We start from the raw sequence: 23,796 nt of genomic DNA, 5'->3' as shown, positions 1-23,796 counted from the left end.
CGATAGACGAGTCTTCTGGTGACGTCATCGATACCTCAGTTAAGTATAAGTGGAGCGTCTCCCAGTCCTTAGTTTGGTTCTTAGTTTGGGTATCCCCTTGGGATCTTTGATTTGGAACTTGCAAGAACCAAAGCAGAGGGACTCGTGTATTCACGAGACTATCATATTCGATAATCCTTTGAAGTTTGAAGCTAGACTAGTGAGCGAAGATGCCTGGTCTTAGCAGACTTGGAAACATGTTTTGTCTTGGTTGTAATAGGGATTCCCGATTGGAGGACTCGTGTCCGGTTCCTCCGATTGGAACTCCAACATATGAACTGTATGTGAAGCATGGCGTAGGCCCAATCACATATAATGAAGTATGGATCCGATACACCAGAACGGATGGTGTTCTAAAATGGCCCCAATATGGTAGCTTTGACACGGAAATCTTAGATAATCTCGAGGTTAAACTTTTCAAGAAGAAAGCCCGGCCGGCAATGTTTGACTCTTTCCGCCTCTGGCGTAAGGAAGCCAAACAGAAAGAAATTAAATTAGCAAAGAAAAATAAAAGAGAAAAGGGTATTTCGATAATGCAAGCTGCTACGCAGTATAAAGATAACGAAGAAGAACAGGCAAGTGAGCAGTTGCACAGGCAACGTAAAATGGCGATTGATAAATGTTATCCAGTTTTGCCGCCTCTTCAGCAAGATGCAGCAAAAGAACTTGAAAAAGACCCCCTAATGTCACACTTATTGAGTTCGCCACCCCCCTATGCGCAGAGTGCTACTGCACCTCCGCAGCCTTTAGTTGTGCAACCTCCGGTTGTTTTTCTTCAAGTTCTTCCACAGCCGCCAGCTCCTCTTCAGTTGGCTCCTATTCCCCTGGCGCAGCCTCCTCAAGGGCCGCCGACTTTGCTACCTGCTCTCCCTGTACTTCCTACGATCTTGCCTACTACATCGACTACCTTTTCTGGTATTCCTCCTGATACTACATCTGCTTCAGCATCTACGCCTGCCTTGCCTCACCCTGTTTTTCCTCCTGTTCTCTCGTCGACTTCTCCTTCCGTTCGACAGAGAATGACTGACACTGTTGCTAGTCTTCTATTTCCTCTCTTTGGGGCATCAAGTATGACCCCTGTCTTGGCGCGTAAACAGTTGCGTAGTCAACTGCCTGACTCTAGAGAGCAGGAAACATTGAATTATTTGGCACATAAATGGATTACCGACCGACAAGATATGAGCTAGAGTCTGTTATGGATGTCTTCCATCAGTGGGAAGCACCAAAGCAGAGGTATGTTTTTGAGAAAATGTGTGCTTTTCTTTGTGAGGATTTAGAGGAAAATGATTTGGAACCCAATCCGCCTGAGTTGTGTCGTATACGGTTCAAGTTTGCAAAAGGCACAATTGTGGGTTCAGATGTTAAGAAAGCAGTTCCGACATTGTTGTCGTTTAGGAGTGAGGGTATTTCTCAGTCGTTGTTTGAGCCTGATTCCTCCGTTAAAAGGAAAGTGAAACAATATCCAATGAGGGAAGTTCCCCCAGTTTGGAGAGACGGGGACCCAAATGTTAATCCGCCCATTCTGCCTCATTTTCAGCGTGTTTGGGTACATGTTCCATGGAGGCGAGCTGAAGTCTTCGATCTTAAACAGACATTGCCTGACCCACGTAAAAACCCTGCAGGGTATTACAAGGAATTATCACAGACCGCAGGCTCATGTATTATGAATTTAGCCGACATAGACATGTTGTTTGGAAATGTTGTTCCACAGCCTTTATGGGGAAAGATTCGTCATGCGGATCATGACCAGGAGTTAGGTGATACATGGGTTAATATTGCTGCTGCTGATGGCAGACAAGTTGGTGGTGCTAAACCCGAACCTTTAGTGGCAGACCTCCCTGGTAGGATAATTACTTACATGAAGACTTTAATGCCTGCGATGCGAGTGAATTGGGACAAATTGTCTGCGTGTAAGCAGAAGAAAGGCGAAACAGTGTCTGATTTCTTCACCAGGTTTGAAGAAACGTTTATCGACCACAGTGGTCAAGATATGAGTACAGAAGGTGGTCAACGGTTGTTCGTTGACAAGTTTGTGCATAATTTGTTACCCGAGTTATGTAAGAAATTAAAGGATTCAGAAAGTTCTTGGGCCGTTTCCTCTTCAGCACAGATATTGGCTACTGCACAGTACTATGAAAATCGAGATAAAGATGAGAAGGATAGAGCCGACAAGAAAACTAAAGAGTTAAAGACAAAGGTTCTTTTACAACAAGCGTACCCGCCACGTGGTGGTCAGAGTAACTATCAGTAACCTCAACAGTTTCAGAGGAACTCGCAAAGGTGCGAGTATCCTCAACAGCGTGTTCCTGTAGGTCCCAATCAGTGTTCATATTGTAAAAAAGAGGGTCATTTCAAGTATAGTTGCCCTATTTTGTTACAGCGTATGAATGGTGCTTCTGTTGCAAAAGGTCGAGGTGTTCAACAAGCTCCTAGAGGTAGAGGACGTGGAAATTTCCCCCAGAACGCACGTTCCTTTCCGACTCAAAATTCAATGAATAGTTTTGATGAGCAGAATAACGCATCTGGTAGGACAGCTCAGTACTATACTGATGACTAGACTACTATGCAGAAGATGAGAATCTGGAAGGTAATGATTGCTAGGACAGCCATAGACAAAGAGAGGGAGTTGTTTCAGTTCCAGTAGATCAGAATGGACCTTACGTTGAGGTGATTACATCAGGTGTGTCAGAGCCTTTTCTGTTGGATACTGGTGCTACAAAGAGTTCTATTATGCACTCTAAACTCCCTGGCGCACCTTTGTCTGGCGAAATGAATGTTTCAGTAGGTTTTTCTGGCGCCCCGGTTAGAAACCCGATTTCTAGCCCTATGTCCCTTTCTGTTGGACCTTGTAAATTAGAAGCACCCCTTATTCTGACAACAGGTTGTGGTGAAAACTTGTTAGGATTGGATCTGTTGAAAAGATTGTATGCGACTTTGTATTGTTCTCCTTCGGGAGTACAACTTACACTGGGTAAGAAAGTGGTCTCTCCAATGTATTTGTCAAAGGATAAACTTCCGACAGAATTGTCGTTTCTTCCTGATATTCTTTGGGCTACTGGTCCTAATGATGTGGGTCTTTTGGAAATACCGCCATATGTTGTGACATTGAAAGCCAATGTTAAAATGCCACGCATTCCCCAATACAAGATTTCTAGTGAAGGTGAAAAAGCTTTGCTAGCGATCATTTACGATTTGATTGAAAAAGATGTAATTGAAGAGACAAGAGGCAACGTTTGCAATAGTCCTGTTCTGACTGTTTTGAAGTGTACCGACCCTTCTCAGCCACCTGTTTACAGGTTCGTGATTGATCTTAGAGAGGTGAACAAAATAGTTGTGCCACAATTTCCAGTTGTTCCTGATAGAACTGCCCTATTGACCATGATTCCAGCTTCTGCAACTTGGTTCTCGGTGATTGACTTGAAGAATGCTTTCTTCAGCATCCCGATTGCCGAGGAGAGTAGGGATATTTTTGGCTTCAGTTTAGGAGGCCGAAGCTTCCGCTTCAAACGCGCTCCCCAGGGCTACTGTGAAAGCCCATCGATATATAGTCAGGCTCTGAAAACACAACTTGATACGATTGTTTTACCTGATGGCGCTACCCTTATTCAGTACGTTGATGATCTGCTTGTTGCTGCAGATACTGAGGAAATCTGTAAAGAAGCCACGTTGTCATTGTTGCGCCATTTGTCTGAGTTACATCACAAAGTGTCTCTTTCAAAGTTGCAATATTGTCAACAAGAAGTGACCTACTTAGGTCATCTCTTATCGAAGGAGGGAAGGAAACTGACCCCAGAAAGAATTTAGGCAATAGCGAAATTGAGCGTACCAAGGACACAGAGAGAAGTGCGTGCTTTCTTGGGTATTACATCATACTGCAGACAATGGATACCGAATTTTTCTTTGTTGGCCAAACCTTTGGTGGCATTAACTTGTAAAGATACACCGAATTCCCTTCCATGGTCTGAAGAGTGTCAGAAAAGTTTTTCCGAATTGCGCAATGCATTATGTTCGGCTCCTGTGTTGGGTACCCCCCGACTACAGTAAGCCCTTTACATTGTATGTCCATGAGAAAGAAGGTTGTGCATTGTCAGTGTTGACACAGTTGTTCGGAAACAAGCAGCGTCCATGCGCGTATTTTTCGTCGACTTTGGACCCGGTAGCTAAAGCGTTGCCGAGTTGCTTAAGAGCCACAGCGGCAGCAGCTGTTTCTATTCAGCAGTCTGCTGGGTTAGTGATGAATAATACATTGGTTGTGATGGTTCCACATGCAGTGGACACGTTGTTAAACAGGACCAAGACACAGCACTTAACTAGTGCTCGATTGTCAGGTTACGAGTTAACACTGTTAGCGAGTCATGTGCACATAAAAAGATGCAACACGTTGAATCCAGCTACGTTGTTGCCGATTATAGCAGAGACAGATGTTTCTGAACAGCATGATTGTTTTCTCAGAACAGAAGAAGAAACGAAAGGGAGAATAGATCTTCAGGACACTCCTCTTGTGAAGTGTGATGGTACATTATGGGTGGATGGTTCATGCTTCAAGCTTCCGAATGGAGATACGACTGCAGCATATGCTGTTACAACTTTGCATACGATTGTTGAAGCTGCACGTATCCCACATAATTCAGCTCAAGCAGCAGAGTTGATTGCACTTACGAGAGCGTGTGTGTTGTCGAAAGGAATGAAAGTAACCCGACAGCCAGTATGCATTTGGTGTGGCTCATAGTTTTGGACGATTGTGGAAAGAACGTGGGTTCCTGACTTTGCATGGAGCCAAGATACAACATGGTCAGTTGGTGAATGAGCTTCTTGAGTCACTTACTTTGCCGTTGCAAGTTGCGATTGTGAAATGCAGTGCGCACAAGAAGGTTACTGACGATGTTGGTCGTGGAAATGCATTTGCTGATGAAGTCGCAAAAGAAACAGCAAGGTATGTGATGAGTCGAATGTATGTTGCAGGCCCTGCAAGATGGGTTGGTGACGTTGGAATGTGTGAAGACACGATAGAGTGTGTGAAGTCTATTCAAGCTGAAGCTACAGAGAAAGAGTTGAGTGTGTGGAGAGGGAGTAAGGGTAAAATGGATGCAAATGGTTGTTGGGTTGAATTGTCAGAACATCAGAGGTGGTTGTTACCCGATACGTATGTGCTTGCAGTGGTTACAATGGCCCATGGAATGGCTCATATCAGTGTGAAAGGGATTTGTAAGTTGTTGGCTCCAGTATGGCAAAATGCTGGAATTCCTAAGTGTGCAGAGAATGTGGTCAAGAATTGCATGGTATGTCTGAAATACAATCCTGGTAGGGGAACCCCAACTCCAGCTGGTCATTTTGCGCCTCCAACGTATCCGTTCGAGGCTTTGCAGCTAGATTTCATCCACATGGAAAGGTGCAACAATTTGAAATACGTACTCGTTGTTGTTTGTGCCTTTTCGAGATGGGTAGAAGCATATCCCCTGAAAGACAACACTGCCTTATCCACAGCTAAAGCCCTTGTCAAAGAATTTTTCCCTAGATTTGGCTTGCCGAGAATGGTCTGGCGTGATAATGGGAGTGAATTTGTGGGTCGAGTGATGAAGAAAGTATGTGAAGGGCTAGGTATCCAGCAAAAATTTCACGCTGCAAATCACCCCCAATCAGCTGGACTAGTAGAATGCTACAACGGCACTCTAAAACTTAAACTGGCCAAGATACAAGCAAGCTCTGGCCTTAAATGGCCCGATGCCTTACCATTAGCACTCCTATCAACAAGAATGACTGTGCATTCGCGAGTGGGACTTAGTCCGTATGAAATCGTGTTCGGCCGTCCGGCCAACATATGGGGAGTGCCAAGGCCGACAAAATTCAGTGAGATCGAACACCCTGTACTGCTTGACTATTTGTATGAATTGACGGCTAAATTGCGTGTTTTACACCAACAGGTTCACGATACTCTGCCTCAGGTCTCTGACACTCCAGGACATCATATCGATCCTGGATGCTGGTCAAGAATTTTCAACGGACAAAGAATGACCAGCCCCGGTGGACCGGCCCCCATCTAGTTCTTCTCTCAACGAGATCAGCCGTTCGAGTGGAAGGGAAAAAGAACTGGATCCACGGTGTACACTGCAAGAGGGTCCCTTTGCCTCTGCCGTACGACCGGTGGGTCCAGGAGGGTATCGCTGACTCTGAGACTGAGACTGTGCCTCGTTTTCTGCCATTCAGCGATGCACGTGTAAAAGGAACAATTTCTGAACGAGAAAGTGACAATCTTTTGCAGGAAGCTGTGCCACCGTCAATCCGATTGGACACTACAGAGCCTGAACTCCTGTTAAAAGACCAGACATTACCTGGGAAAAGACGCTATAACCTGAGGCCGCAAACTATGGACTAATAAAAAAAATTCCTTTTCTTTATTTTTGAAAGTGCAGCTCTTCCATCTGAGAAACTTTTTTATTTTTGTTTTTCGAACCACCATCCGGGTTCAGCTGTAGGGTCGCGGTTGCCCAAGTCTTTGGGGTGCAGCCGAAGACGTTAGGTCGACGGTTCTGGTTGGTCTAAGGGAGCTGCCCTGGACTGACAGAAGCATTCTTTAGCATAGAACACCCTACCATCGCGAGCAGCAATTAGAGAGGATGGAGTTTTTCGAGATGGAGAGACCTGCCAAAACAATGAACTTTAAAGCCAGAATATGCAGAATGATGACCAAGAAACATTTTTTGATATTATGCATTTTTATGTCGTTCAGTGTAATGATGTTTTTAATAGGATATGTTTTATACTCTTTGAGTGACATTTGCACCCACTACACAGCCCATACCTGCTCCTACTGTTTCCTTGCATTCTTTCCACCCTTTTCCTGAACATGAGTCCGTTAGGAGATTAGAGTTTATTAATAACTCCTTTGTTCAGCTTTTACACCAACACCAACTAGTAATGAACATGACTAACTGTTGGGTGTGTGGTCTTATGCCTCACACAACTGACAAAGGTATCCCTTATCTGGTCCTGCATTTTAGCCATAATGGTTCTGTGTGGGCATACAGGACAATGTTCATTTACGCACATGTAGTCTACCCCCTACGTTCTGTGAAAGATAATCCTAAGAATAGTGCTCTAGTTAAGGGTATAGTAGATATGATTAGGGAAGATACTTCCTATGAGACTATCCCGAGAGATGAGACACTAGCATACATTGGATGGAACGTGACCGGATATGGAGTTACTCTGAGTGAGAAACAGCAAACTAAGAGATCCTCCCCGATTTGGATTGTACCCCATCAGGGTCACCTATGTCTGCAAGGTAATGGCAAGAATCCCGGAGCTCAACTAGGGAAGAGTATCTGCGACGAGACGTATGTTTTTGCGTCTCAGACTTCCCCTTCGTTCCTAGCAGATAGGGGTACCTATTTCATCTGTCATGATAGAGCCTATACATGGTTGCCCCCTGACTTTTCGGGCACATGTTTTGGTTCGTTCCTGTTGCCTCCCACCTATACAGCTGCGGCAGATTACCATAAGACAAGGATAGTTAGAGGTGTCCTCAGCAAAGAAGACACTGCAGGACAAGAATTTGGAGACTTTGTAAAGGGTTTTCTGCCGTTTTGGGGACCCATGGTCAACAGCAGGAACATAAGGCAATTGGAAAGAGTGGTTGAATCCACCGTAGTTGAAACTGCCGGTGCCCTTAGTAGCTTGACTGCTGAGCTCCAGTCGGATCGTCTTATGACCCTTCAGAACAGGGTCGCGTTAGACGTCATACTTGCAGACCGAGGTGGGGTATGTAAAGTGATCCAATCGAGTTGCTGTGTTTTCAATCCAGATAACGCTCCAACAGTGTACCAGGCCATCTCCAAACTACATAAGATCTCTGAATCTATTCATGTGGATAAAGGAGATTGGTCGTTGATGGGGTGGTTCTGGGAACTGTTATCCGCCTGGGGAAGGAAGATTCTGATGGTCATTGGGATGATCTTAGCCATTCTTTTCCTATTCTGTCTGTGCGTACAGTGTGCTCCTGCTATATGTGGCCTCTGTGCTACATCGTGTGTAAGGAAACCTGTATCGAGGGACGAGCTAAGTAATAGGATGATGCTACAGCAACATCTCAATGACTTTATGAATATAGACCTGGACTCAGACTAGCGTGAGTATAGGTTATTGCCTATGTAAGGGCAAAAGGAGGGTCTGTGGTACTGAAAATTCCGCACCCGTGTTATAACCATCGTCGTATCATGACGATTTTGATATCAGCAGACCGAGAATGACGAGTATACTATGCACGAGTATTTTCGTCGTATTCGAGTCACGAGATCACCCTGAAAACAGAGATTCCGTCCTGAACCCTCGGGTTCCATTTTGTGAACGGCAGCCATTTTGTGATTGCCCTCACATAGGCCGGTGACTAAGGCCAAAAACTAATCTGAAGGACACGTACACCTTTACCGACTCCTGCACGACCTGGGCAAGCGGACTCCACTGCCCAAGGCCAAACCTGTTTGGTCAGTTCCTCTCCCAGTGGCCGATTGAGATAGTATCAAGGCACAACATGCCATAAACCTTTGATCACACACAAACCACGCCTGATCTTACACACACCTGTCCCAGTTTCCTACTTTATGACCTGCTTTACGAGGAGGAGGTGCCCGAATTTATTGGGGGTCCGTCGATATCTGATGAAAATGTTGGGCCTTGCCGGGTGATTTATTTTGGGCTGATCAAACTGAAATGTGGGATTGTCATCATGACTCTGCTTTTCCTTTGTAGTGAAAATATGTGAATGGTCAACTGTAAAATAAGGAATGTTTGCCTGAAGCATAATATCTTGTATAAAAAGAGAAGGCTGGCTTTGTAAGATTGAGCAGTCTCCTGAGAATATACACCATGTTGTACTTCTAGGATACACTGTTACTGGCTGCAGCCAATAAATTTGATCTTTGACTTCACCAAGAAGACTCCGTGTTTCTGTAGTCTAAAGCAGGAAGGACTCGAAGTCTTAGGGTGTTGTCCCTGGCACCGCTGGGTTACCGGTTCTGAAAAACCCAGTACTTCAGGATGAATTCCTTTCTTATGCAAGAAGGGTTAAACCTTGGATAGCACTAAGAGTTGCATTTTTATAAGAATAATTCACAACTAGTAAACAGGAAGCCCAATTATCATAAGTTACATCAGAGCAGCATCACGAATATTGCTCAAAACTCTGATTAGGTCTCTATTTTTCCCCATTTGCCTGAGGATAGGCAGAAAAAAGAGAACTTGCTTAACTAGCAATACCTTAAACAGAGCTCTCTAAAAATGTTAAATATATCGAGTAATTCCATCCGAAATGATAGAATGAGGTGATCCATGAAGCTGATAAGTAATAGTTAAAAAATACCTGCCCTTTTTTTCTTCACCTGGTAGCTTTTTTTAAGTGGTTATCATTTAAAAAGTTTTTATTCTAATCATTATTGCATAATACCATTCTGAAGGCGGAAGATCCATTATTAAATCTGGAACAATCGGGGGAGGAGCTACGCGCCTGATCAAGATGGCTGCGTGAGCTCTCGGCTGCTCCGGGACCCTTTCCCCGGCCTCATCATCCTGCATAATATCCTGCTATCTGAGCCTGGGGATGGCTCGCTGAAGGTACACAGTTCATCGGGAGCCGAGTCTGCCTCTCTGGTGACGCCACAAGCCCGAGATACGGGCCGCGCAGTTCCAAGCCTCCTCTGGGCCTTCAGCCGGGGACTAAAGTTGAAAGGCGGCCGCCGCACAGTGCCAAAACAGTGAGAGCCTGGATGGAAGCCGCCGGTCGGGTCCACCCGCGAGCAGAAACAGCAAGCAGGAAACCGGGGAGGTGAGCGGCGGGGAGGCGAGCAGGGGGAACTGCATTGGTGAAAAGGGCGCCCCCTCTCCTCTCACGCTATTGTCAGGGGGCGACCAGGAGAGAGCCTGAGCAACTAAAAGGTGCTTCTTTGGATTAAGAGGCAGAGGAGAGCCAGGAGTGCTGGAGTGCTATAGCCTGGTGCCAGTTGCCACCGTGAGGGGGAGACAATAATCCAGGAGACAGACCTGGGGAACCACACTGGGGTCCCACAGGGGGGCCTTTGGACAACTCGAGAGGCCTGGGGCAACGTGTGGACCTGGATAAAGACGCCCAGACCAGAAGCAACATATCGTTGGGGAAGAGCCGGTGTGCCAGGACCTGGGTTGTGGTCAGTTGCCTTTTGCCACCCTCTCCCCCGCTGAATATAGGAATACTGATCCTGGGAGGCCCGGTGAACCAACGCGCGTGCCCCTGGCGAGGCTGGGAAGAGATATCCCTGACTGCCCCCTGGGCCGAAACTGGGGAAGTGGCGAGAGCAGTGTGCGAAATGGCGACTAAACCAGATGTGGAGAAGCACTCGTCCAGAGTATCGATGGGGCCGAAACAAGTGCAGTCGAATACACTTCACCGCTACACGATGCCAAAAAGCTCTCCGTCCGATTCGAGGAACGGCACGGTGAGCGGAGGAGACTCAGCGGGACCTTGGACGGACCTGATGTCGGATGTCATGGTGGCAATAACAGGAATTAAATCCTCCCTTGGGCAACAGATGGCAGCACTGGACACTAAACTTGACACTGTCTCAATAGAGATTAACCTCATATGTGCAAACCTCTCTAAGGTTAACGAAAAGGTGAAATCCTTGGACATCAAGACAGCTAGTTTGGTGGAGGATGTGCTATCTTCCTGGCTTTGCTTTTGGGCCTCCTGGTGCTGGGGGCAGACTTTAATGCAGTGGTGGACGGGGAGGTGGACAGACACCCGTCCAGAGCGCTGAGGCCGGCACAGAAGTGGCTTCCCGACTTCCTAGAAATGACGGGGCTTGTGGATGGCTGGAGGATACGTAACCCAACTAGGGTACACTATACGCATGTGTCCGCTGTGCACCACAGCATGTCTAGAATTGACTATATTCTGGTACCGGCGGCCCAGGCTGCCGTGGTTAGGGAGGCGCGACACCTGGGGAGAAGGGTCTCAGACCACTCTCCCATATGGCTTCAGATGGAGGTTGGCCACTTTGCAGAGGGTAGAGTGGCTCCCATTAATGCATGGCAGCTGAAGGACCCAGTCACCAAGAAAGAGATCGTTAAGATCACAGATTGATATTTCCAAGAGAACAGCAGCACAGTGGACTTGTCGCAGACCCTGTGGGAAGCGTACAAGACCGTCATTCGGGGGGAGGTACTGTCATTGGAAGCAGGGAAGAAAAAGAAGCGCCAAGCGGAAATGGAAAGAGTGGAGGCAGAAGTGATAAAGTTAGACGAAGAGGTAGCTAGGGCAGCAACTCCTGAGAGTATGCACCTCTTAAAATTGCGACAAGACTATTATAGAGGCCTCGCAAGAGACAAGGCCATAGCTCAGAACGCCGATACTCAGAGCAGAATATACGAGCATGGGGACAAGGCCGGTAAATTGATTGCGTGGCTTGAGAAGGTAGAGTGGGCATCAAGACTGGTGCCAGAACTACAGGGAACGGACTCCACGATAGTCACCGACCCACAGGCAGTTGCAGAAGAGTTAGCTTAATATTATGGCTGGGTTTATACCTTGGCCGGAGGGTACACAGAGGAAGACAATAGTATGATGATTAGGGACATCCGAATGCCCACGCTTTCGGATGAAAACCGGGAATATTTAGATTCCTCCCTCACGGATGACGAAGTGGCGAGGCCATCAGAAGGGAGCACTCCGGAAAGGCTACCGGCCCGAACAGAATTCCTATAGAACTGTAAAAACTAAGTGCTAACAAGCTCGCCCCGTTTCTCTGCCTTATGTTCTTGGAGAGTAGAGAGAGGAGCCAGCTCCCATATGACCAGCGGGTGGCCAACATTGTGGTCATCCACAAGGCGGGTAAACCCAAGACGCTCTGTTCCTCATACAGACCGATCTCGCTGCTAAACGGCGAGCCCAAAATCCTTGCGATGTTACTTGCGACACGATTGGTCAGGGTAATCACCAACTTGATACACACGGATCAATCCGGGTTCATGCCCCATCTTTATACGGCCCTCAATTTGCGCAGACTGCATGGGATACTGGGTAGGGCCCCGACGATCCAGGAACGGGCAGTATTGGTCTCCTTAGACTCCACCATGGCATTTGATAGAGTTGAGTGGCCCTACATATTTGCAGTACTGGAGAAGATGGGCTTTGGTCCAGGGTTTGTTAACTGGGTACGTCTACTGGACGCAAATCCCCTAGCTAGAGTAGTTGTAAATAGTCTGCTGACTTTCCTCTCGGTAGAGGCATGAGACAAGGGTGTCCCTTGTCCCCGCTTTGGTTTGCTCTTGCCCTAGAGCCCTTGGCGGCGTCGATCCGGTGGGACCGTTCGATACGAGGCCTGCGGTGGACATTGGACTGGGAGGACAAAATTTCTTTATATGCGGACGATATCCTGCTTTACCTTACAAACCCCAGGGGATCCCTTAGTTGCTATCTGGGTGTGCCAGCTATATTCGGGAGGTATTCCGGTTTCGCAATAAACTGGGCGAAATCGGTGCTCTTCGTCCTTAGGGGTGATCCACCAATACTACAGCAGGCCTGCCCAATACAAATTGAGCAGTTGAGGTTAAGATACCTCGGTATCTATGTCACGCTCGAAGCGAAGCTAAGGTATGCTAATAATTTAGGCCCTCCCTTTGACCCGTTTTCGGAGTGATGTGGAGCGCTGGATGGCTCTTCCGCTCTCCCTCCTGGGCAGAGCAGTGCTTTTTAAGATGATGGCCCTTCCTCGATCCTTGTATGCACTCCAGAATACAATGGACCCAGTACCGGCGTCCTATTTCAGGGAGATAGAGGCCCTTCAAAGACGGCTTCTATGGGACGGTAGACACCGAATAGCATTCACTAAACGTACCCTTCCCTGGTATGACGGGGGGATAGGATTGCCAGACCTACGGAAATACTATTGGGCCTCCCAGCTGGCAGTAGTGAATCAAGTCATGTACGGGCCCCCCGGGGATCCGGGCTATGCTATGGACCGCTAGCAGGTGCCAGGGTATGATTTTACCAGGGCTCTGTATGCCAGATCTCGCCGGTTTCCCCTAGCAGGACCAACGGCGCACGCAGTGCCATGTGTGGCACGCGGCCAACAGACATCTCGGGTGGGAAGGAAAATTCACACTTGCCACTCCATTATGGGGTTTAACAAGTAGGACCTTATAGGGATTACACAGATTAAAGACGGATGGGGGAAGGGAACAGTGCACACATTTAATTCTCTTAAGCAGCAATACAGCCTTCATGATAGTGAACACTACCGTTACCTCCAGATGAGACATGCTCTGCTTACACATATCCCTAGAGACACCTGATGCTTTTTTGGATTATTTTGTTAATAAAAAGATTTTAAAAAAAAAATCTGGAACAATCATATGCATTGGTTCAGAAGCCACTGGTAACTGATATACATATCTAAAAAGGCTCAGAATGCCCTGATTTATGTTGGGCACAAGTAAGATAAGCAAAATAATTCTTGAACAAAAAATGAAAAGTTGGCCACCAAAAGCATGGAAAAAGTGAACTCAACTTAATCTTAACTCCCATATCACTAAAAATGGCACAGTCATGAGACATTCTCATTACACCTAACTATATTTGTCAAAAAGAATGCTCATTGGCTGAAATAAAATCCATGTTGTCAAAACTAAAGGAGTTTTATAGATAAAGATATTTGAATTCCTTGGATTCATTTGTTTTTGTGTCACTTTCAACTTTGTCTAAGATCAATGATGTTGCCGATGACTTGATAAAGCCAAACTCGCATGTTCCTGATGTTCTGCAACTGTCTTCAAAAACACAAGAACATAATCCATCTTAGACTATGTAAAATGCTTCAAGACATGAGAAAATATTGAATCCATAAAAGCTATAAAATGGCAGGACGACTACACAACGCAAATGACATTACATGATATTTAAATTCCCCAAATGGGGAGCGGACAGCCATTTTCTACTAAACACCATCCTTTCTATGCAACAGATAGGCACCTTGTATATTAAGTTTAACACAGGCTCATACTCCCGTAGACAGACTCCAAGATATCCATGAAGAGATTTAAAGGCTATATCTTCTTGGTCGCAATTTAATTTAAACCTCCCAAATTAATACAAGGTTGAAGGTATTGATTGTACTTTGGTGTAAAAAAACAGAAATGGGTACTAGTTGGTTATGATGATGGTGGTACAACTAAACCATTCTGCAAATTGCCCTACAAATAAGTCTTCAGTATTATCCTTCTCTTTCTCTGTTAAATGCACCTAAAAGACGCCATAGCAATAAGTTCACTCTCATTGGGAATAATCATTTTCAGGCTCACAAAAGCACATGCTTTGCAATTTGGAAAAATGTCTCCTGAACCCATAACTATGGGGAAGGTTTCCAATTCAGTAGTGATTTTACAGGTTCCCAGAGGAAGTACAGGATTATCATCCTCAAAAAAATAAAAAAAAATCATAATTTGGGAGCAGAACAACCAATAGAAATGCCCACAATATTCAGGTGGTTTTTGATTGTATGAACAAAAGTTCCATAGTCCGGTCGAAGAACAGCAGGAAAAAGAGACAACCCTGTCCTAGCCCATGCAACAGTTGGATGGGCTACAACAGTAACCAGTTCATCCTAATGCAGCTAATGGGCCTGATTAAATTGACCTTAATGAAGAAACATATATCTGCACCCATCCCAGCCTTAGAAAGTAGTTTTGAAAAACTTTCAGTGTACCCTACTGAAAGTCTACATCGCATCAAGCGAAAAGGATCATTCATGTTTGTCTCTCTGAGCTATATTGATCAGGCTTACCAACAATTGTGTATTATCGGCAGTCTAGCGATGTTTTACAAAACCTGATTGTTAGTGCAACATTATGTGGACCAGACAGAAATCGAGAAACTAGCATTTTACTGAAAGGGTTGTTGTCATGATTCAGGAGTGATCGGATGATACGACCTACAGGATCCATCTCCTGGAAAGAGAAGTCACAGGGATATTCACATTGCTCCACTAAATCAACAATCTGGAAACAATAAAGTGTCTCAAAAAAAGTCTCAAAATACACAAAGGATTCCAATCTTATCAGTCAGGACTGTGCCACTGCTATTTATAGGTCATACATACACAAATACTAATTTGTACCACGCTTAGCAAATGTGCCAAAATCTTCTATGCCTTCTCTCCCACTTCTTAACATTTTCCATTGACACAAATCTTGTTTCTGGCTGTTGTTGGCATCAATAGTTGTATAAGTTACGATTTCGCTTTTCTAAGTTCTTGGTCTTATTTAGATTTTTCATTCTATATCAACATACAAAGTCCCGAACTTGAACCTTCAACTCCTGTCTTCTAGTTTGAGCTTTTCAGAAAAGAGCAGTCGTATTTGAGTCCCTTGTAGGACTACTTTTGTAGTATCCCACAGTATGTCAGAGGATACTTCCCCATTATCGTTTTCCTCAAAGTAAATGTGTAAAGTCTCCTCATTGGAACTTCCAGCACTAGGTTCCTAAAAGCTAGTTTACTGAGCTGCAGATGCTGCAGATGATGCAGCAATGATGGAGTCAATCCCAAGTTAAGGAAAACAGGTGCTAGTTCTGAGAGGATTCAACTCCACCACAAAACAGAAAATACCACATTTGATAAGAAAAAATGGATTCCCAAATGGAGTTTGCGGTCACAGAAGAAACTGAAATTAATTCAATCATCAGAACAAGGTCTTGGACCCCATGAGGACTTTACAAATGCTTTTATATAGCTGCACGTAGTACAGCTGTCCAGTTCAAGGTTCCATACAGCATTAAAGTACCCTCCACATTAACAAGTTGCCTAACGAGAAAGCAGAGCTCTTGGAAAGAAAGTCTCAGTAAAACTGGTATTTGTCATCACTGGGGTCTTATACTGAGAAGAGAAAAGAAAAAAGAAAATGTTACTTACCCAGGATGCATCTGTTCTTGGCATGTAGAGCTGTAGATTCACATGCTTTGCATAGCCTGCCATCTAGTGTTGGGTCCGGATGTCTGCACTTTGGTTTTCTTCGAAGTAGTCTTTTTCAGTCACAAGGTAGGTGTCCTCCTTTCAGTAATACTACGTATGGGCATCGACTCCATTGTTAGAATGTTTTCCCGCAGAGGGTGGTAATGGAGTTAGTAAGTGTAGTAGAATAGAGATGTTCATTTGTATGTATCGAAGTAAGATATCAGTGTAACAGGTATAGGTACCTGTGAAGGCGGGTGAGCGCATGTGAATCTACAGCTCTACATGACAAGAGCAGATGCATACTGGTCAAGTAGCATTTTCCGTTTGCGGCACGTAAGCTGTAGATCCTATGCTTTGCATAGACAATACAGGAGTAATCTCCCAAAGCGGTGGCTAGCCTGTAGCTGTTGCAGTGTTTGAAAGAGTGTACGCAGAACTGCCCGGCCCACACTAGCTTGCTATCTTGCTAACACATCTACACAATAGTGTTTTGTGAATGCGTGAGGTGTAGACCATGTTCCCGCTTTGCAGATGTCATCTATGGGGATGTTTCATAAGAAAGCCATAGAAGCCCATAATTTGCGACTGGCGTGCGCTCTAGGGGGAATAGTTAATGTTAGTTTCGCTTTTGCATAGTATGTCTGAATGCATTTAACTATCCACCGTGCAATACCTGATTTTGAGATGAGATTGCCTTTATGAGGTGGAGCAAAAGCCACAAAGAGTTGTTTCGTTTTACAGAAAGGTTTTGTCCTTTCTACATAGTAGAGTAATGCTCTTTTAACGTCTATGGTATGTAGAGCACGTTCTGGTTGAGGTAAAAACACAGGCAACTCAGCAGACCGGTTGATATGGAAGGCAGAAATCACCTTTGGTAAAAAGTTATGATTAGTACGAAGAACCACTTTGTTTTGGTGTGCTTGTAAAAATGGTTCCTGTATGGTTAGTGCCTGAAGCTCACCTACTCTCCTCAGTGCTATGAAGAAAGCAACTTTCCAAGTGAGAAATTGCAGCTCACATTTGTGCAATGGCTCAAAGGGTGGACCCATTAGTTTGGTGAGGACAACATTCCTTAAATGCCATAATAGCTGGCATTCTGAAGAGAGACAGATGTTGTCTATTTTAAAGATATGGGGCTATTGCAGCAAGATATAGGCGTATGGATGTGTAAGCTAAATTTGGACGCTGTACATGCAGTTAATGGCAGATTATGTTTTGAATGGAAGCATCAAGCTGGTTGATTTGATTGTTTTAATAAATCACTAACCGCACCCACTTTGCTACATAACAAGCTCTTGTAGTAGGACATCTAGCCTCCTTGATAATGTTCATGCAGTCTGGCGGAAGATTGAGGTAGCCAAACTCTATGACTTCTGGTGCCAAATCGCAAGTATGAGATGACCGGGATCTAGATGTCTTATCTCTCCACGGCTCTGTGTGAGGAGATTGGGTGTAAGATGTAGTTTTCAGCGATGGACTACTGAGAGCTTCAACAGGGCGGGGAACCACGATTGATGGGCTCATGTGGGAGGAACTAGGAATAATGTCAGGGACTCTAGCCTGAGCTTCCGAACCACAAGTGGAATGAGTGGGAGAGGCAGAAAAGCATAGGCAAATATCGCTGATCAATTCATCCATAATGCATTGCCTCTGGACAATGGGTGTGGATACCTGGATGCAAAGCCTGGGCATTTTGCGTTTTGGTATGTGGCAAACAGATCTAGGTCTGGGAAGCCCCACATTTGATAAAATGGGGGGGGAACTCTAGGATGGAGTTCCCACTCGTGGATCTGTTGTCTCTGTCTGCTGAGAAAATCCGCAATTTGATGGTCTACTCCTGAAAGGTGTTCTGCGAGGAGATACATTTTGTGATGTATGTCCCTCCTCCAGATGGTCTGTGCTAATTGTGACAGTTGGAGAGAGTATGTGTCCCCCGTTTCTGTATGTAATACATTGCGATCATGTTGTCTATTACGGTCATGTTAAATGTTCCACAGCGGATCGAGCAACCAGCATCTCTAATTTCCAACGTCCCTTAAAATATTCAGTTTTGTTGTGCTGATAACCTCCAGGACCTGCTGCGGTTCAGTCCCACTGGAATTCCAGAAAGAAACTTTGGAGAAGAGTGGAGGCAGCACCAAAAACGAAGTGACACAGTACCAGAGTTGTATAAAAAATATATTTTTCTTTTTATTTTCAAATTTTCAAAGTGCACAGGACAGCCAACGCGTTTCGCTCCCCAACCGTGGGAGCTTCGTCAGGGCTGAAAACAACGTGAGATAATACACATATTAATGACATGTGCTGACATAAAACAATTACAAAAAAGACATACAAGTTTAAAACCTAAAATCAGGCTTCCAAAAGCCAGAGGAAATGGCACAACACCTGAGAAGACCACAATGGCAATCCTAGTATCAAAAGGTATATTACCCCACTTCGAAATATACATACAGAAATGATGGTACAACATGGAAAGACCAGTAATCACAATGTGAAAAAACAACAATTGATGACAAGCCATGTATCACATCTAAGATTTCTGGAAAAACGGTAAATATGGAAAGTAAGATAAAGCAACGTTCAAAAGAGAGAGAGAGGGCAAATGGAGCCAAAAAGGAAAAAGTTAAAGGTTAAAGATACACTTAAATAATAAATGGGCAGGGTGTCGAATAATAACCCGTTATAGAGAATACACAAAAATACTGAGCCCATGTATTAGCAAAACTATACATTATAATTCTTACCAAAAAATTATATTGGATGGTTAGTCTAGCTGTAGTGCAATGAAGTTGACAAAGAAGCTGGCCAATATTATAAAGAGCAGGCTGAAATAAAAAGAAAAAGTCAGTGTAGAGATGAATACGGATTTGTTGGGTCCTCGAATAGAAGACAATTCAACTATATACTCGTCAATATTATAAACTGCAAGAACACAATATCTGATCAGAATATATCAGAAACGAAAATAAGAGATGAAGAGGTTAAATCCTCAGGTAAGAAAGAATTTAATCAAGAAGTCATCAATCCTATAAAATAATGTAGAACAGTATCTGGTCAGCCTAGGCCCCTGAGCGATACTAGACGGTGGAAAAACAGAAAATAAGTGGGACAATAGGCACCATAAACTCTTCATCATGTACAGCCCCAAATCGTAGGGTTAGTGAGTGAGAGGCAAAACATCATAAAAAATGAAATGAAAAAATCCCACGTATCCTCACCTAGTGCAAAGATTCCAAATATCAGGAATAGAAGTGTAAACAGACGTCACGGGCAGTAAGAATGATATCGCCAGTTGAGAAAAAATAATTACTCATTTGAATCTAAAAGGAAAAATAGAAAAAATGTCATAACAATAACGACACACAAATAGTAGAACCCAAAAAGCAAACAAGCAGCAGAATCCGCTGGTCTAGGTTTTATTGTGTTTCAGGCCAAAGTATATTGTACAATGATATGGACCCAAAAAGAATACATTTAAAAGGACAGTAAGGGACGAGGGGGTGTTGGCAGGGAAAGGCGTTGGAAGCAGGGCGGCGACCAATCTTAATTGTAAGAATTAAACCATTATGAGGGATAACTCACATTTCTATTCTGAGTAGGCTTGGTGTAAAGCGATGTATATGCAGTCCATGGTAAGCTGCTAACACACTTGCTAGAATAGATAATAAGAAAAAACATATACCATGCAACAGTCTACCAACTGAGTGAGCAAAAACTTAAGTCTAACTTAAAAGATAAACAAACTATAAAAATACTCCCTAACAGTCTCAATATGGATATCCATATACCCAGATGAGCACGATAGTAGTAACCCAGAGGCAACATGAAAGAAATGTTAACCCGCACTATATGATTAGTATGCTTCCGGAATATACACTCCCTACTCCCCCAGGACAGAGCATGCTCTAACAAAAATAATGCTTTCAGAATCCACGGCATCTAATGAGAGTGTATAAAAGCGAGCGCATTTAGAATATAGATGCAGCCGGCTTCTGGGTACAACACACCAGCGGAAAATTACCAACATATACAAAGTGAACGTTTAAAAAAGGGGATAACTACGCCACCCGAAAAATATAAAAGGGACTATCTAGGCTGTACGTAGTTGATAACAAAGCATGTTATAACCGGCGCTTACCTCCAAGGCTTCGTCTTGTGAACACGGCCCGCAAAGGATTCAATTGAACAGAGTCTGTGAGATCGGATCTGGTTTTAAAACCCGCGCGGCGGTCACATGGTCCATGATTGAAACCACCTGAGTGTCAACGGGGGAATCAGCATACCTTCCAACCCTCCACCGAGCATTAAACAAGAAGGACAACAATAACGTCCCAGGATGGGGGCCATGATGGAATCATCGGGTATATCAGAAAGCTAGTGCATACATAATAACTAACCGAATGTCGACAAACACCGAGTAAAATATTTATCAAAATTAAATAAAAATCCCATAAAGGAAAATAAAATAAATGACAATAGAAACGACTCAATAGAATCGTTATTCGCTATATGCCTTGTACTGGATGGAAAAGGGGGGGGGCAACAAGCGAAAAGCGACGCAAAAAAGTGGCGGCCATGATGAAATGTTAAATAGTCCGCTGGGGGATTAGAAAAGATGATTGAATGAGCGATTCTAACTGACCCAAAGCAATATCACAATTGAATCTGAACTTACATTGCACCATGTATACAGTAAAATCAAATGTGCAAAAGCCCAAAAGGATAAACACACAAATTCAGAGGAGGAGACAGACAAAAATGAATTAGGTAGAGAGAAAACAGTACAGAGTGTATTACATAACACATGATTAGTTCAGAGAATCTGTTCTCGATCACTCAAAGATAGAGATATGTCAATTAAATCAAGTTATAATACAGCATAAAATTATGATTCACATACAGAGGGGTATTTGACCAAGTGTGTTTAGTCTGAAGGTAGAACAAAAAATAAAAAATACAAAATACACTACAGGAAATGGTGCATTTCATTGTCAGAATTGTGTCCCTGGTTAATGGCTTGTAGCTGACATATCCATTTCGCTTCCTCCCTCCTTAGAGCGAGCTCCCTATTCCCACCTCTTTTATTCGGTGGGATGTGTTGGATCGCATGGAACCAAAAGGTGTTATCATTGACATGTTCAGAATTATAATGGTCCATTATTGGGTGTCTGATGTCCCTGTTAATAATTGCCCTGCGATGCTCTTGAATCCTGAGTTTCAGTGGTCGTATACTACTTCCCACATATATACACCCACAGGGACACATCCTCCCTAAAATTCATAAGGGGGAGAGGGGTTCCGCCCGGTAGACCCATCATCTCGGGTGTGGGTTCACCCACCGAAGGCCTTTCCCACTATGTAGACCTTAAGTTGCAGAAATATGTCCTGAGTCTCCCTTCCTACGTTCGAGATAGCAAGGATGTCCTGATCAAACTTAATGATTTTGAATGGGCGGATGACCTTACTTTTGTCACACTGGATGTCACCAGTCTTAATACGTGCATTGACAGAGTATATGGTAAAATGGCAGTCCAATCGTTCCTAGATAGGGAGGACGCCCAGCTCTATTCACAGAATGAAATGATCTTGCAGATGATGGATCTTATTCTGCTTAATAGCTACTTTCTCTTTGATGGCTGCTGGTACCAACAGACCAGTGGTACCGCAATGGGTTTGCTCCCTCGTATGCCTGCCTTTTTATGGGGTGGTACGAGAGGGAGCATGCCTGGGCCCGATGTGCTTCCCCTTGGACCAATCATATTGTGTTCTGGGGGAGGTACATCGATGATGTGATCTGTCTGTGGTCAGGTACTACTGTGGAACTTACCAACTATTTTGCCTACCTTAACGATAATCCCTATAATGTGAAGTTCACCATGTCACATAACAAGAGTAGCATCAATTTCTTGGACATCACGTTCTATGTACAGAACGGTCAGGTCCAAAGTAAACTTTACCGGAAGGAAACTTCCTGTAATTCCATACTGCATGCGTCTAGTGCGCATGCTGGTTCGGTAATCAGGAACATTCCGTTTGGCGAACTCACAAGAGGTCGTAGAACTTGTAGCAGAGAAGATACATTTAGGGGAAATATTAATGCGACCAAACAGAGATTTCTGAAACGTGGTTATGACCAACAGATCATTGAGAGAGCAGTATGTAGAATTGAGACGACAGACAGAGAATCTACCCTTACAAATAAGAATGAAAGAGTGAAATTGGATAAAGGATCTAGCAGAGTGAGGTTTGTCACTCAGTATACATCTTACAGCGACAAAATATTCAACATATTCAGGAAGAATTGGCATTTGCTAACCGGAATTGAGGGTCTAAAAAACCACATAGGCGAAAAGCCTTTGATCACTTACAGGAGGGGCATCTCGTTGCGCCAAGAATTGTGCCCGAGTTATGTGACCACACCCCCCAATAAAAGAAACTGGCTAGCCCCCAAACCTGCAGGCTTCTTTACATGTGGAACCTGTAATGTTTGTGAGAGTGGCAGGAATAAGATCACCACCTTCTCATATAACAATGATCGCAAGTTCAGAATTACCCATTTTTGTAACTGCAACACCCCTTATACAGTCTATGTCCTAGGATGTCCCTGTGGGGGTATATATGTGGGAAGTAGTATACGACCACTGAAACTCAGGATTCAAGAGCATCGCAGGGCAATTATTAACAGGGACATCAGACACCCAATAATGGACCATTATAATTCTGAACATGTCAATGATAACACCTTTTGGTTCCATGCGATCCAACACATCCCACCGAATAAAAGAGGTGGGAATAGGGAGCTCGCTCTAAGGAGGGAGGAAGCAAAATGGATATGTCGTCTACAAGCCATTAACCAGGGACACAATTCTGACAATGAAATGCACCATTTCCTGTAGTGTATTTTGTATTTTTTATTTTTTGTTCTACCTTCAGACTAAACACACTTGGTCAAATACCCCTCTGTATGTGAATCATAATTTTATGCTGTATTATAACTTGATTTAATTGACATATCTCTATCTTTGAGTGATCGAGAACAGATTCTCTGAACTAATCATGTGTTATGTAATACACTCTGTACTGTTTTCTCTCTACCTAATTCATTTTTGTCTGTCTCCTCCTCTGAATTTGTGTGTTTATCCTTTTGGGCTTTTGCACATTTGATTTTACTGTATACATGGTGCAATGTAAGTTCAGATTCAATTGTGATATTGCTTTGGGTCGGTTAGAATCGCTCATTCAATCATCTTTTCTAATCCCCCAGCGGACTATTTAACATTTCATCGTGGCCGCCACTTTTTTGCGTCGCTTTTCGCTTGTTGCCCCCCCCCTTTTCCATCCAGTACAAGGCATATAGCGAATAACTATTCTATTGAGTCGTTTCTATTGTCATTTATTTTATTTTCCTTTACGGGTTTTTTATTTAATGTTGATAAATATTTTACTCGGGGTTTGTCGACATTCGGTTAGTTATTATGTATGCACTAGCTTTCTGATATACCCGATGATTCCATCATGGCCCCCATCCTGGGACGTTATTGTTGTCCTTCTTCTTGTTTAATGCCCGGTGGAGGGTTGGAAGGTATGCTGATTCCCCCGTTGACACTCAGGTGGTTTCAATCATGGACCATGTGACCGCCGCGCGGGTTTTATAACCAGATCCGATCTCACAGACTCTGTTCAATTGAATCCGTCGCGGGCCATGTTCACAAGACGAAGCCTTGGAGGTAAGCGCCGGTTATAACATGCTTTGTTATCAACTACGTACAGCCTAGATAGT

The 23,796-nt window shown here is 44.1% G+C and overlaps 1 protein-coding gene across 4 annotated transcripts in view; it reads right to left on the bottom strand.

Annotated features, from left to right (window-relative positions):
- SECISBP2L (SECIS binding protein 2 like) overlaps window positions 1-23,796 on the bottom strand; it is a 989,501-nt gene that overhangs the window by 381,952 nt on the left and 583,753 nt on the right. The gene's annotated exons all lie outside the window — the stretch shown is intronic.

This window comes from Lissotriton helveticus, chromosome 3_2, assembly GCF_964261635.1.
Source record: "Lissotriton helveticus chromosome 3_2, aLisHel1.1, whole genome shotgun sequence".
NCBI lineage: Eukaryota > Metazoa > Chordata > Amphibia > Caudata > Salamandridae > Lissotriton > Lissotriton helveticus.
The sequence above is the reverse complement of the archived record's forward strand: the minus strand, read 5'-3'. Positions and strand labels throughout refer to the sequence as shown.